The 9,636-nt window shown below is 40.3% G+C and overlaps 1 protein-coding gene across 1 annotated transcript in view; it reads left to right on the top strand.

Moving 5' to 3' along the window:
• The first annotated feature begins 763 nt into the window (after window positions 1–763).
• Window positions 764–9,636, top strand: part of P2RY8 (P2Y receptor family member 8) — a 35,405-nt gene continuing 26,532 nt past the window's right edge. Inside the window, exons 1-2 of the mRNA XM_080349544.1 lie at window positions 764–779; window positions 4,543–4,629. The gene's annotated coding sequence lies outside the window, so the exon portion shown is untranslated. The remainder of the gene's footprint in view (window positions 780–4,542; window positions 4,630–9,636) is intronic.

Below are 9,636 nucleotides of genomic sequence, written 5' to 3'. Positions count from 1 at the left end.
CAGCCTGTGCTCCTGCCTGTGCTTTTGTGTGGCACTGGCCTTTTCTAGCTTTCAGGCTAACGACTATATATAGCGCTCAGGCTCAGAAATGCTTTTCAGTCCAACAGCTACATTCAGCCAAGGGACACAGGCTTTTAGGGGCAGAAGGTTTTTATGTGCAGAGAACCTAACTCCTGATATTCCAGAATGCCTGACTTTCAGCTAGAGAACCTCTGTGCATAAAAGTATCATACACCATCTGTACATCACATACCTGTCCAGACTGCAATGGATGCTGCTCCGTTAAAATAATTTTTTTTTTTTTTTTTTTTTAATCTGTTGGGCACTACAACACTGCAGTAATGTTGAGAATATTGCTCTAAGCTTCTTCTAAAAATGAGACTCAGGTGCTCAAACCATTACTTAGTCATTTCTGCACTTCATCACATAAGCTTCACTCAACAGTGAAATATACTTGGTCACAGTTATGCAGAAGACACTGTAAATTCTCTCTTCCATGGAGGTGATCAGAGTAATCTTCTCTGGCCACCTGCATATTCTCAGTGTGAAACAGAAATCATGTATAAGGCATGGCATCAGTTGCCAAAACTGCAGTGGAAGGGTAAGATGGATTTTTTTACCGTACTTAAAGACGTTAAAAGTGAGGAAGGAGTTAATCGTTGCAAAATACACGGTCATTTCCTGAGCCCTGTGGTTGGATGAGTACAAACTTTCAACTATTTCTAATTCTTCTCTGTCATTTAAGAGGCTTTCAAGGTGCACTGTACATCCCAGACCAGGTAAGGAATACAGCTTTTCACTTCTTGATTGTTAATTCAAAATCGTTTTTCAGTGGAGTCAGACCTGATTAAGACTGATTTGTTCTCCCTCCTATTATTTACATCTGAAGGGAGAACAAAGTTCTTTGCAATTCAAGAAGTACATGCGTCTTTGTGCCAGATGACTATGAGCTGTAGAAATGATGAAAGAACTGTATGGGTTAATAATAGAGCAATAATAATGAAGAAGTTATATTACACATATTCAGAAGTCAGAATGATGACAGCAAATACTGCAGTAAAAGAGAAAGAAAACCCTTACCGCCAGTTGTAGAGAGTTCACTCTGCACAAATCGCTATCAAAATAAGGTTTTCTCAGGTGTACAGTTTGCTTTAGTAAGGAGAGTAGTAAAAATCATAGTGTGCCTTCAATGATATTTTTAAAAGGAAGAAGAATGACCTTCTACATATTGGGGGAAAAAAAAGCAAAACCAGCAACCAGATAATTTTGGACCAGTTCTATTTGTAAATTTGGACCTGATATCTATCTTTAGCTATTGCAGAGTCACGTATTGTAGTCATCCTGAGACTGTTCCTGAGGTTTGCAGCAACCAAACACATACACAGAAGTGACTGTGGAAACATATCATAGAACAATTTAATTTCTTTGGGGTCTTTTGATGCATAAAAACTGAGCTCAGACAGACGGGTACCAGAAGGAAGTCTTGTAACACAGTGCACTCTTTCATACTGTATTTGTTGTCTCTTAATAGGCAGGGAGAGAGACTACTTGTGTGAAGTTTTTTTTAATAGTTCAGAAATAAGTATAAAATAGCCATCTGTAGGGAAGTTATTGTAATAAAGTGCTGTCATCAAGTTGCTCTACAAAAAGTGAAATTATACATGCTGTGAGGATCCCTAAGTGAAGCTTTATGCTGGAGCTTCAGGTTTTTGGCATTTGCTTTTTATCTTTTCTTTTTTCTTTTTAAGTTTTTGCTTGTAATCAGTTTTAATGTTTGGACGTTGGCTCCTTGACTGAGCTCAGTGTTTAGTATAAACACTTTCTGGATTATATATGTAGTGGCTGGGAAAATCTAACTGGGGTTTTCAAAAGCATTTGTTAAGTCCCATCAGTGTTTGGACTTGCTTCCCAAATCACCTTCATCTTACTTGTGAGATTGCTACTACAGTAGCACGTGGACCTCTGTATTGAATTTCCCCCTTAAAAGACTCTGAGCCACAGAAGTTTTGTCACTGTCATCTACAGCTGAGGAACTTGGGTGAATCCCAGTTGAAGCCAGACGTATGTCCTGGTTTTCACAGTTTCCCAGCACAGGCAATCTGATCAAGAATTCCAGGTCTTCCCTTGCAAACAGCTGTACATCAGTTTAGACATGGCCAGAGAGATGTCACCACTCTGCTAGGGAAGATGCTATGGCATGGGTAGGAACACTTGTACCAGCCTCAGTCTGAGTATACTCAGTTTGAGTATTGATGCTAAGCAGTTTGCTGTTCCTTACAGATCTGTGTGCTCTTAGCTGCTAAATATGTGCAGCCTATGCTACATCTTGCTAGATGAAAGCTGGGTGAGGTGTGCCTACCCATCCTGCAGTCGCATTTCCCAGATACTGCGTAGGCACAGCTCAAGGGACAGAACTCAGCAGCTTTGTGTGGGAAGAGCAAACTAAACCCAGGCCTCCCCTCTCACCAACGAGCAGCTTACCCATTGATTCTGTCTTCAGTTTTCAACATCCCTTCAGGTACATTTGTTGCAAATGGCGTTCGGTTGCACCAAGGAAGGTTCAGATTGGATATTAGGCAACATTTATTCACGGAAAGGGTTGTGAAGCACTGGAACAAGCTGCCCAGGAAAGTGGTGGGGTCACCATCCCTGGACGCATTTAAAAGAAGTATAGGTGAGGCTCTTAGGGACATAGTTTAGTGTTAGAGTTAGGTTATGGTTGGACTCACTTGAGTGTCTCTCCCAACCAAAATGATTCTATGATTCACCTTCTGTCTTTCAGAATGGGTTTGGGTTCAACTCAGATGCATCTGCCTGTGCAGACAATTTTGATCTCACTGATGACTGCAAGTGCAGAAAAGACCAGCTTAGGTGATTTTAAATGTTTGCCCTCAGTGGTTTCTTTCAGCTTGAGTATCTTTCTTTGGTGTGGGAAAAGAGTGTACTCCTCCGCTCTCTGTTGGAGGGAGGTGTACATTTTATGTCGTGGCATAATAGGATGGAAAAGAAACAAGCCCTAGAAAAAACATTCCTTGTATGATAAATGTGGTCTCCTCCAGTAACTGCTGTGTTCTGTCCAAGTGGCTAGAGGGGACAAACCCGGCAGCCCACAGCCCAGCCTCAAGATTTATCTTGTGGTGGACTCGCTCTGCCCTGCTCAACAATGAAGAAATACTAGGATTTTTTCTCAATGTGTTTTAAAATGTGGTGGTGTTCTGCACACAAGCTGCCACCTAACAACTTTACTTCATATTTGCATAGTTTCCAGATAAAAAGTTGTTTTGAGGCAGAAGTCTAGAGGGCTTCACCACTGACAACCAAAGTTTGCAAAGCCTCCAAATGGACAGAAAGAGATTTTTCTTATCAGACTGATTTATTGACGCTGTTCTCACAATTTTCACAGTGTGCAAAATGAGCCTGAAAATGGACCTCTCCTCTGAAAAATGACTTTATAGAAATTAGAGGGTTTGGCCCTTGACTACTGCCTCAAAACTTCATGGGTGAAATGAGCCAATTTCATAAGTAAATGTCTTTGGGACTGTTTTTTGGGCTTGTTTACTCTTACTGCCAGCTCTCAAATAAGAAGGTCAACCTGGTGTTCCTCCTGGGCTTACTATTTCTACACAGGAAACCTGAGAGGGACTCAGCCTGAGAGTCAGTGTTGCTATTTTAAATTAGATTTGAAATAGATAATATAATCCAATTTTTGTCTAAATTTAGGTGGTAATCAATAGGAAATATCCCACAGTGTTCATTTTCTACATCCTTTGAATCTGGTAATGTCAGTTTGATCTGGTCTCTTTTCAGATATTTTTGATCAGCAACCTTCCGTCCTTACCGACATTTTCCATTGGTAGTCTTATTTTTCATTTCGTTTTCCAGCTAAAGCTAAACACTCGGACAGAGAGAGAGATCTGTATTCACCTCATTCAACAGCTCATTTTTTTTTAAATGCTGGATTTTTGCTGTCATTGATACCGTAACAGAGAGATTCTGCCTTTTTGCGCACAGACTGATGAGGGTCTGAGAGTTGTTCAGGCTGGGGCGAGGCATCTATAAGCTTGTTCATCAAGAGCTGCACGTTTTTGTCACATTTTCACACTACTGCATGAGGAATTCAGGCTCAAGAACTCATGAATTGAAAAGTATTTTACCCTCATATCCTCACTCTCCCAATTGCTGATTAAGCCTTGAAATAACAGCAGAAATTACACACCGGTACAATTATGATGAAGTAGCTAGAGTTACTACCAGATACACTGCATCTGACTTAGATCTGCAAAAATAAGAGGAGAAAATATCAAGTCACCAAAAAGTATGTGTTCTTTTATCTTCTCTTCATCTTCTGATGTGGATTTTATACATCTTTATTAATTCTGCACAGGTACATTTTACAGCTAGTGAACTTTGTTTTAAAGCTGTGAAATGCAGTGTTATCAGTGCTTGTTACTGTTCAGCATTATCTTTAGATGTGCTCCTTTTAAAAAAATTTGTTTGTAACAACAGATTCTTAAAAGATTTTTTTTTTTGTCATTTCTGAAGCTCCTACTCATAGAGGAAATCTGATCTGCTACAGCATGGAAACATCAGCGATGACCATGGCGAGACAAATTCCTTAGGGATCTGCCTGTAAGTCTGATCAACATTTGAGATGAAAAGTTTTGCCTTTTCTTTGACAGGATGTTACACGCAGAGTTTAGCTGTATGAGGCAATTGCTGAGGCAATAAGGGAATATGCAGGAACACAAGCCTCTTCTTTGAGTAAGTGAGTAAGCACAAAGAAAGGAATAATCTTGTAAAGAATCTTTCTTTTTCTTTTTTCCTTCTGTTTTTCCCCCACAACTTCTCAAAAATATGATCAGTCTTTGGGACTCTCTCTATCATGCCCAGTTGAAATGCTGTTCTTCCAGGATCCTGGGTACACTGAGTAGACCCTGTTTGTGGGCTACAATAGTTCAGCAGATGAAGGCTTTGTACTTTTCTTACTTCATCTTGTTACAGTCACGCAGCGCAGGGATCGAAGGAAAATCTTCCTGGAGCACAGGGTGGTGGCAAGAGTTAGGGTAGGAAACTGTAGATAAGCAGAAACAGAAATCGTGAGGCAAAAGAAAAAAAAAAAAAAGAGAGAAGAGGAAAACTAATAAAATGAAATTGAAGTAGACAAGGACAGAGGGCCATGTCTGGACAGCGTTTAAGGGCAGAAAGATGGACTTTGGGTTACATGATACAGATGATGTAGCAACCTAAAAGAGGGAGATTCAGGCTAGATATGAGGAAGAAATTTTACACAATGAGGGTGATGGTGAAACACTGGCCAAGGTTGCCCAGAGAGGTGGTAGATGCCCCATCCCTGGAGACATTCCAGGCCAAGCTGGACGGGGCTCTGAGCAACCTGATCTAGTTGAAGATGCCCATGCTCATTGCAGGGGGTTGGACTAAATGGCCTTTGAACGTCCCTTCCAACCCAAGCTATTCTATGACTCTGTGATTCTATGTGAGTTGTGGAGGACAGTATGATGCAATCCTTCAGCAATTTTCCTCAAAGAGGCTGGAGAAAAACCTAAAATATCCAGGTCTCAGTAACTGAAAAATATTCTTCAGGTCAAAGTAGGTTTGTCTGCACCCTCTAGTGGTCTAGACAGAAAACACGTTTTTACCCAGCTAATTTTTCATGACATGCATTTGCTAGGTCCCATCATAGTCTTCAGCTTATTTGACGCATCTGTAACAGCAGCTCTTCTCAGCCTCTGTAATATGATGGCTGCATCCAAACTCTTTTTTGGGAATGGTCTTTGGTCTATGATAACTTCTAAATCACACAAGATGGTTGTGTGTGGCCCAGAGTTGCTTGAGGGAATCAGAACTGTGTCAGAACTGTAACAGCCCAAGAAAGTGAATTTCATGGCCTAAGCCTAGGTTCTGACAGCATTTAATTTACTAATATTGATATACTCTTTATCTAGTAACAGCTCCCTTGTGCGTGTGGACTATGGTATAGCCCTCAATCATCTAAGATAACAGAAGAATAATTACATCACAGAAGAATAAATCAGCACACACACACAAAATCAATCAACAGTCCATTCAGAGGGAGACTGTTGCCTGACTGCCTGGTCAGCCATGATATACTTGCAGCTGGAAGACACAAGCTAACTAAGCAGTTGGACTGCAGGAAATTACAAAGTAGCCTTATGATTTTGGTGGCTGAGTTATGTCCTACGAAATTAGGTTATGCCTTGTGTGATGCTGAGAAAAGGGCATCTCCATAAGAAATGGATACATGAGAAATGCCTGAAATGGAGGTAGGGTGGAATTTCAGAGCTTCGCCTCCAAGTGGGGATGATTCTCATACAGCCTTTGACTACTAGGAAATTATCCCCTAGTAGTTGTGTGTCATAACACAAGATTGCAGTACTTAAGATAGCAGTACTTAAGATACTTAAGGACAAGTATAGAGCAGATATCCATTTGCAATTACAGAGCAATTGGATTTTGACAGGACTGAGAGAGCTGGCCTAGGGCCAGTAAGGAGCATGCTTAAAGCACATCAGATCAACAGAGTTTCTCCTTTAGAAATATAAATGCTTTCTTTTCAAATACAGTCAAGGATGAGGAAATAGTGTAACTCCTCCTCCAGGGCACACTCCTATGAGAAAGAATATGCACATTCAACGTTCTCTTTGGAAAACACTTAAAGCCTTATCCAGCTCCTTCCTTGCTAGCTGGCTAGTATGCTGGCTACCACAGTCTGGGCTGATTTTCACCTGGTCAACTGAAGCTGGAAAAAACAAGCAGTGGTCATTGGACAAAAAAGGAGAAGATACCTGAAATATTGTTCAGGCAGAAGGAAAAATACCGGATCTCTACTTCCACCTTCAAAGACACTATTTCACACTAAGTAGTCACTGAATAACCCCAAAGGCCAATCTAAAGAGTAGAGACCAGGCCCTGTCTACTCCCTTACAGATTACTCGCCCTCTCACTAGGCTAGAGAATATCTCACCCTCCTGCACAGTGTTTTCATTTTTTCCTCAGTTGTCATATATATAATTTTTTATTGTACATCTTTGATGTGAAATATGGACAGTACCCAACAGCTTTGTGGTTAAAACAATCTCCTGATCAGATAATAAGTCTCATGGTAAGACTTGGGAGGCAACTTGAGGCATTTATTTCCTGACCTTAACCGCTACTCTAGTCAGGGAAGGGAAGTGTTTCTCTTCTGTCAATCATCTTAGAAGATTGAAGCAAATCATATTCAGTCCCCAGAAAGAAAAGGCAACAGGGAATCTTCATAAAAGGAAACTTCACTAAGAGGTTCAAGGCTCAGGTGTCCCAGTAGTTTTCCAGCAAAAGGAAGGATGTTCTGTGAGATTCACAGAGATTCACAAAGATTTTTTTACAAGTTTTCATGTTTCTAAGACTCATCCATAATCTCCTCCAGATGACGTTTGTGTGTAGCATGTAAAGAGTACTGACTTCACACTGTACCTCATCATTTTGCTGACTACTTCAGATCTCATTCTGAGACACCTAAGAATTCATTAGTGTCTTAATCCTTTCACCCATGTGATGCCCATCTTACAAAGCCTGAAATCCTGTTTCAGATCTGGCTTAAAGGGGTTGAGCTTTCAGAAAAGATACCAACTCTGAGTTCCTCATTTTCAAACGCTTCTGAAAAGACACCTGGATCTAACTTGCAGAAGTATTGAGTACTCGCAGATACAGATATAGTCAACAGAAATGTGACTTTGAAACAATAACATTTTATGTAATGCCAAAAGCTCTTAGGAATGAAGTCCTAGGAGACTCAGGGCCCCCGTTCCTCACCTTCCTGTTTCTAATATGAGGTTAAATAATCTTCATATTAGAGAAAAGCTGCAAATAAAAGGTTTGTGATTCTTCTTGAAGCACTTTGATGTTACAACACTGGATGCCACAAAAATGCCCACAAATTATCTATTTGTTATTGAGGACAAGAGTTTGAATGGTGCACTCTACGTAGGACATAGTGTCACTCATTGAACAATGAAGTTAAGAGTCTAAATGTTTCTGATGGAGTATTTTGCCTTTGGAAAATTGCTGGGAGGGCATTGGTTCCAACAAAGATCAAATGGAAATAGGTGGGCTTGAACTTGTCCATTTTTCAGCCAGGTGACTTGTTAAGTTTCTTGTCAGCTGGGTTGATTTGCTCTCTTCAGCTGGTTGATTTCCAGCTTTTCACTAGTAAGATCATTAAACGGCAAAGCAACCAAGGGAACCTCCTGAAGAAATTCTGGCTCCCAGGCTCTTCACCTGTTTATTTGTCCAGGCTGCTAGAGCAGTAACCTTCCTGAGCTATGTAAGTATTGTGAGTATTTTGACAAGGAAGGAAAAGACAAGATATTTTCATAATGGACATCCTCTCCTTAATTGCAGGTCTCTGCAAAGTTGATGATCTCAGTTATTCAGTACTTAAAAAATCAGTGCAATGATCAGAGCTGTTGTGGTCATTAGAAATAAAGTCAGTCAAAAAGTTTGCATCTTATCCATGATTGCAACTAACAGAAGTTGACTGCTAGTACAAGAATGTGAAACTGAGTTAAGCAGGAGCAGGATCAAGTCCTTAAAATGAACTAAACACTGCTTTACACATTGCATACAACATCTCCTTATGAGCCAAATTCATGACCTAAATCTGTACGTGCTTGTTAAAGAAAATATCTGGAACCCACTCTTTCACATGAAGAAATGCCTTCTCAGTCATTCATTTCTCCTGTGGAACATAAAGGTAGCGTTAGCACCTCTGAGAAGATGAAGAATGACATTTCCTGCTAGATGTCTGGCTTTAGCAATCTCAGCAATTTTCTTCTGTGTTGATACATAACCTTAAAACCTGTTCTTGGTGGATGAAATAGCATCAAACTTATGACTGAGATGTTTCAAGTTCAATGTATGTTATATGTTCTAGATTTTAAATAATATATACTCATAAAAGCTTTTTTTCAGATCTTTAAGTGAAAAGTTTTCTATCAACAACAATTCTCAGAGAAACCAACAGGACACAGCACAGTTTAATAAGTTATAAGTAGGCTGATAGATTTGCTCAAGTCGCTTCTATTCCTGCTAATATTTGTGTGCTCTCTTAAATGGGTACATGAACCCCCATATGAGAGAGGCAGAGATCATAACCAATCTGGAAATCAATAACATAGATGGTTGGTCTATCCTCAGATTGAAACTGTTTACACTGAGTAGGGCGGATTCTCAGCACCTCCCAGTTTTTGCAGCTGCAGTGCTGCAAAAGTGAACTTCGAAGTCTCTCACAGCAGTGCCTGGGGATCACTTTGTTTTACGGAGAACACGAGCAAGTGCAAAGATTATTCCTATGCCAGTTAGCAGCAGGAGAGCAGAGAGACACAAGTTGTACTACAGAAATATCAGCTCCTTTGGTGGTGCTTACTCTTCTGGCTGCTCTAACTTGTCTCTGGAACTAGTGTAGTCATGAGTGTAGAAGGAAAAATAGGTGTTCAGAAACATCCTTACCTACTTCTGAAGAGCATGGGGGTATCTGGGGATTTGACTTCCTCATGTTTGAAATAAAAACCATAGTTTTGCTGCTTGCTATTGGCAATGATTTCACAGTTCGGCCTCACA

Source organism: Nesoenas mayeri (genome assembly GCF_963082525.1).
Source record: "Nesoenas mayeri genome assembly, chromosome: 1".
NCBI classification, from domain to species: domain Eukaryota; kingdom Metazoa; phylum Chordata; class Aves; order Columbiformes; family Columbidae; genus Nesoenas; species Nesoenas mayeri.
This window is presented reverse-complemented; position numbering and strand designations above follow the sequence as displayed.